Source organism: Felis catus, chromosome B1 (genome assembly GCF_018350175.1).
Source record: "Felis catus isolate Fca126 chromosome B1, F.catus_Fca126_mat1.0, whole genome shotgun sequence".
Classification (NCBI taxonomy): Eukaryota; Metazoa; Chordata; class Mammalia; order Carnivora; family Felidae; genus Felis; species Felis catus.
In genome coordinates, this window is record NC_058371.1 from 168,661,921 (window position 1) to 168,668,747 (window position 6,827).

Here is a 6,827-nt window from a genome sequence, read left to right on the forward strand (position 1 = left end):
TCTGTGTTTATCTTATTTGAATTCTCCTTGGTTTTCTGGAATTCTATCTTATTTTAATTTTATTCCAGTTTAAAATGTGCATTTCTTAAACTGTTTTCCATTTTTGAGCAAAACAACACAGCCATTTGAGTTTGAGCTATTTAAGGAGGTGTAAATAGTAGCACTGACCCCAAAATAAAAATATTAGTTATTTTCTTCCATTAAATTTTAAATAAGTAGAATGTATCTAATATGCTATTGAGTTTAGCTGATTAACCACTCTTAATTTAATGCCTTCAAAATAGCCTAGCTTTGGGAGAACAAAATAGACTTTGAAATCAGACTAACCTACCTCAGAAACTTGTTTGCTGTGAGGCTTAGGGAGGAAGTAAATGAACTTCTCTGGACTTCAGGTTCTCACTTGTTTATTAAAATCATTTATGCCGTCTCATAGTGGAGTTGAAGGTAATAGATACAATAATGAAAAAAATCAGTCCTATAACGGAGATTGGAAAAGGGTAGAAGAGTACGAAATAAAGTTAATTCCCTTTGTATCACCCTTCCTCTGCCTTTCTCCCTCGTTTTTTTCCTTTTTTATCCATTTCAATCCCTACCTATTCTTTCCAGGGTAGCTTCCTAACTATAATTCACACTTGTGAGGGGGTAAGCAGTGAGTATAGAAGTCATGGTGTTGTTTAAAGAATTGCAGGAGGGGCACCAGGGTGGCTCAGTGGGTTAAGTGTCTGACTTCAGCTCAGGTCATGGTCTCGCAGTTTGCGGGTTCAAGCCCTGCATCGGGCTCTGTGCTGTTAGCTCAGAGCCTGGAGCCTGCTTCAGATTCTGTGTGTGTGTGTGTCTCTCTCTCTCAATCTGCCCCTCCCCCACTCTCTCCCCCTCTCTCTCTCAAAAATAAATAAACATTTTTTAAAAAGGTGGATTATGTCACCCTGCTTGCTCAAAAATTGCAGTAGAATTGATATATTTAATCATTTCTATGAAGTGGCAACAAATTTGTTAACAACATACATGAGTATATGTAAGCAAGTTTCCACAACTAAAAAGTAATACATATAAGATATTCTTGTAATCAAATTTCTGACATTTCCATTAATTTCATTTAGCTTTCTGTTTTTTGGTATTTATTTTGTTTCTTGCTAGTTATCAAAAGTTGAAAAATATTGGGCAGGGAAACTTAAAACTGAGAGATTTTGTTAACATTTGTTTTCATTTTTTTTTATGTCTTGTTGAATGGGAAAACTCACATTATTCGACTTTTGTGTAAGTGTGCTTGCTACTCAATGGTCCATGGATACATAATTGAATATCCCATGGTATGATTCTATAAACGTTGACTTGTCGTAAAGTCCTCCTACACTGAAATATTTTCCAATTTCTGAAATATGTCTACAGACTCCAGATTCCACTTTTCAAATTGCATTTCATTTAATGGACAATGTATTTACCAAATATTAAGAACACTGCTCGCCATGCTATTTATTTTCCTCTGTAGCATTTACCTTCTCATTCCTGAGCAGAAAATCTCAAGTGTCTAAACTGAACACACACCATTAACCTGATCCCAAATGCAATGCATTCAGCTCTACTCTTTTTCTATGCTTCCTTAGGATCTCATTACTGAACAGATCTTCATTTCAGTGAAAAGGCATGTACTTTCCCTTTGCTCCATGTGTATAATTTTTTGCTGTCATTCTTCTTACTTTCAACCAATAATCAAAATATCTCAACTCTATCAAAAGAGTCTCTTGAATCCCATTATATTTTCCCATCCTTACTGCCTTCATTCAAGCTTTTTCGACTTTCATATTAACTATTACAATATCCTCCTACCTCACCTCTTTTTCTCAAGTTTCCAAGCCCATGTCTTTTCTTCAATGAGGAGTGAAAATCGAAAGTCAAGGATTAGTTCATGAAGCCCTTGAGGACCCTGTAGACATTATTCTTTAAGCAATGGAGAATGTTAAAAGAAGGCAAATGGTTTATGTTATGTTGCTGTTCCCATAATAGAGAATATTTCCTTAAGTATTATTGATTCTATCTATTCTAGCTTTTTTACAATGAAAGTGAGAGTTGCTGGATAATTTCCAAGGCATTTTATGACATGTCAGTCATATCTATAAGCACAAAAATTAATCATCAAAAGGGAAATTGGAAGGAAAATACTACTAAATTTTAAAACTGATTTCATACCTAAATCCATATCTCTATATATTTTGCATAACTACAACTCTTATCAAAACCTCTATACAGGGGCACCTGGGTGGTGCAGTTGGTTAAGCGTCCGACTTCAGCCAGGTCACAATCTCGCGATCTGTGAGTTTGAGCCCCGTGTCAGGCTCTGGGCTGATGGCTAGGAGCCTGGAGCCTGTTTCCGATTCTGTGTCTCCCTCTCTCTCTGCCCCTCCCCCGTTCATGCTCTGTCTCTCTGTCCCAAAAATAAATAAAAACGTTGGAAAAAAAAATAAAATAAATTAAAAAAAAAAAAAAACCTCTATACAGTGGTGCAGTGAGCATTTTATAGGGTAATAACTTAGCACATTACAGTGCTATGTGTGCTTTTTTTTATTTTAATAAATTCTTTTAAGTTTTTTTTTTTAACTTATTTATTTTGAGAGAGACAGAGGCAGCGTGAGCAGAGGTGGGGCAGAGAGAGAGGGAGAGAGAGAATCTCAGTCAGGCTCCTCACTGTCAGCACAGAGCCAGATGCGGGGCTTAAACCCACAAAACCATGAGATCATGACCTGAGCCGAAACTGAGAGTCGGACGCTTAAACGACTGAGCCACCCAGGTGCCCCAATTTTTTAAGACTAAGATATGCCTACACGTATAAACTCTTCAAAAATATCAAACAGCAAATATTATTTAATAAATTACCAAAAAACATGAATTCTGAAAAAAATGACTATGAAGATTAGGCCCAAATGAAGTAATTTTTCACAAAATATTGTAATAATATGTCTGGTGGGTAATAAATTGAACAAATTTAAAGGTGTTTGAATCAGGGGCAACCTGGGTGGCTCAGTCAATTGAGCTTCCAACTTTAGCTCAGGTCATGATCTTGTGGTTTGTGAGTTTGAGCCCCACATTGGGCTCTGTGCTGACAGCCCAAAGCCTGTAGCCTGCTTTGGATTCTGTGTCTTCCTCTCTCTCTGCCCCTCCTCTGCATATGCTCTGTCTCTTTCTCTCTCTCTCTCTCTCTCTCTCTCTCTCTCAAAAATAAATAAAACAGTAAAAATAATAATAATAAAATAAAGCTGTTTGAATCAAGGAGATATGCAGAGAGATGTGTATGAAAGGTAGGGAAATATATAAAATTAGACAATTATGTCGTGTTTAGATCTTTAACATCTAAGAACATAAGGGAAAAGTCACAGGGAAGCACATGAGCAATTAAACAGAAAAGAAATAGACAATGTCACTAGCTACACAGGTATAAATTCGGACAGTTTTCAGCTATGGGGAAATATAAGGATCATTAAGAAAGTTTGGTCAATGGCAATCTAAGCCTCATGATGATTGATTAGCTATCTTGATAATTAATAGATGATTTAGGTATAGTTTACTTCAGTCAGTGAATCATATAAAATGATAAAAATTAATACACAGTTAGATTTGGTTTTTATAAGTCATTTTGATGATTCTTATGTCACTATAAAAAAAATCTGATGGAGAAGTTAAAAAAAATTATCCTCCAAAGCAAACTTATTGTTGTTAAAATGTATTATTAAATGTACATTTAAATTATTATTTTTAAAATGATAAACTAAAAGGGCACATATAAAATATTTAAGTCAATTTTGGCACAAAACCACTAATTCCTCTTCTGGGTATACACCCAAAGGAAATGAAATTGTTATCTTAAAGAGATATCTGCACCCCCATATTGATTGCAGCATTAGTTACAATAACCCAAACATGGAAACAACTTACATGTCCACTGAGGGATGAGTGGATTTAAAAAGGTAGGGTATATACACAATGGAATATTATTCAGCCACAGTAATGTAGAGAATACTACAACATGGATGAAGCTTGAGGGCATTATGCTAAGTGAATACAGAAAGACAAATACTGTATGACTTAACTTGTATGTGGAATCTAAAAATTGAAAGAAGAAAAAGAAAGAAAGAAAGAAAGAAAGAAAGAAAGAAAGAAAGAAAGAAAGAAAGAAAGAGAAAGAAAAGGAAAGCAAGCTCATAGAAACAGGGAACAAATGGGTGGGGGGTGTGGAAAGGAGTGAAGATGGTCAAATGGTACAAACTTCTAGTTATAAGATAAAAAGGCTGTGGGGATGTAAAATACAGCATGGCCAATATAGTTAACAACACTGTCTTGTATATTGAAAGTTGGTAAGAGAAAATGTCTTTAAAGTTTTTATCACAAGAAAAAGAATTCTGACTATGTGAGGTGATGGCTGTTAACTAAACTTATTATGGTGATCATTACACAATATATACAACATGAAATCATTATGCTGTTATCACTAAAATTATATGATGTTATATGTCAATTATATCTCAATAAAACTGGAAAAGTAAATAAGAACACTATTCATAAGAACAAAAACCTATAATCAGGGTTTTAGTCTTTGTTCATACACAAGCTTTTGAGTTAGTTCATAGTCCCTGTAAACTACATATCAGAGGACGTTCTGCTCACCTTAATTGAAGCTTAAATCCAAAACCAAAACCATATTCTGATTTTTTCAAGGCTGGCTTCAGAAATAAATAATAAAATATATTTAAAGCATTCTTATCTACAATGATTTCTAAACTATTCTGTTTATCTTTTTTACAGCCATTGCTAACTGCTATCTCCTCTTGTTTTCTAGTTCAAAATATTTTAGATAGCTTGGAGAAATGTGTATTTGTCCAAACTGGTTTTGTTTCGTTTTGTTTTGTTTTTTTCTAAACAAGAATCTCTCTGCTCTCAGTGTTTTACAAGTTTCTAAGAGATCATTTTAAGTGACAGTGGAAAACAATGTTTACATATTAAGAAAAAAACTGTTGGCAACATTTTTAATGCACTGTACTTATAAGCCAAGATACATTAGAGCTCTTTATGGACAAAATGTGTTAAGACACAGAGTGAAATCTACTTACAGGGAAAATAGAAAGGCCCTGATCTCATTCCCGTTTTTAGTATCTAGTGTTGACACGCCTACATTTACAGTTGGCTGAAATTGCCTGTAGTTGGCAATTACCACGCCTGCCTCTGAGAGTACAAAACCATCAAATTAACAATAGAATGAACTTCTGACCCCCAAAAGTCATGGTAATCGCTGAAGAACTGTGCAAGGCTTTGCTAGTCTAAGTACTGAGAGTCACCATTTCATAGTTCAATGTACACAAATGTTCACATGGGATGAATTTTTTAATATAAAAAGTTGGGCTACCATGTTTTTTTCTATGTAAATAATATGAATGATTATCCTCTGGTATCATGAAATAAAGCGGCTATTGCATTTTTTTGGTGATCTTTTCATGCCAGTGATCTTTTCATGGCTTCCTAAAGTTTCCAGCTCATAGATCATTTTGTTCACTAGCCCCTTTTTGATAGACTATTTTTTGCTATCACATACAATGCTACCAATTATATTTTCAACTTAAAATTTTTTGTTGGAGCATCATTGACATATAATGTCATATTAGTTTCGGGTGTGCAACATATTGATTCAACAATTCTATATATTGGTCAGTGTTCACCACAAGTGTCTTCACCCTTTGTCACCAAACAATATCACTACAGTACTATTGACTATAGTCCCTATGCTGTACTTTGCATCTCTGTGACTTATGTACTTTATAACTGGAAGCTTGTACCTCTCAATCCTCTTTATTGTTTTCACACCACCCCCCGGTCACCTCCCCTGAATTTACTCAGCCACAAATAAAGAATGAATGAGATCTTTCCTTTTACAACAACATGGATGGACCTAAAGGATATTCTGCTAAAAAATAAGGCAGATAGACTAAGACAAATATCATCCGATTTTAATCATAAATGAAATCTAAGAGACAAAAGAAATAAGCCAACTTAAATATTTTTCACATTAAAATTGTTATGAAACAGAAGTCTAGAAGAGGAATTTAGGGGCAAAGGCTATGCATGTTTTAAAAGAATCCTTATAGGCATTGCTTTTGCTTTCTGAAAACCTACACAAATTTATACTTTCATTAAAAATTGGTATGAGTGCATATTTTTTTACTCTCTTGCACAATGTATTAGTAACTTATCTATTAGCACCCATGAGATATAAAGTATTTTGTTAGTGTTTCAAGTTGTGTGTCTTTAATTATTATGTAGGTTGAATATTCTTCTACTCACTTATTGAATTTCACTATGTCATTTTCTGGGATTATCGTCGCATATAATTTGTCTATGACTTCTATTAATTTATTTGCTTTAAACGTATTTTTTTCAGGAACTAATTTTCATGTTATGCTTATTAGTAAATTTCAAAGGATGGAAAGTAAGTAATAATATCTTCACATTGTCATCGTTAAATAGAAATTTCTATAATTGTTATTGAAATTTTAATTGTTTTTGTTTTCCAAATACTGAACCTCCAAATACTGAACCTATCAGTTTGCTTAAGTATCAAACCTTTTTTAATTTCTTCATGGAATGCTCTCAATAATAAATAAATGTTAAAAAAAATTTAAGCTCTCAATAATAAGTAAATGTTAAAAAAAATTTAATAAAAAAAGGGGGGGGCGCCTGGATGGCTCTGTCAGCTAAGCATCTGACTTTGGCTCAGGTCATGATCTCACAGTTCGTGAGTTCAAGCCCCGCATAGGGCTGTGTGCTGACAGTTTGGAGCCTGGAGC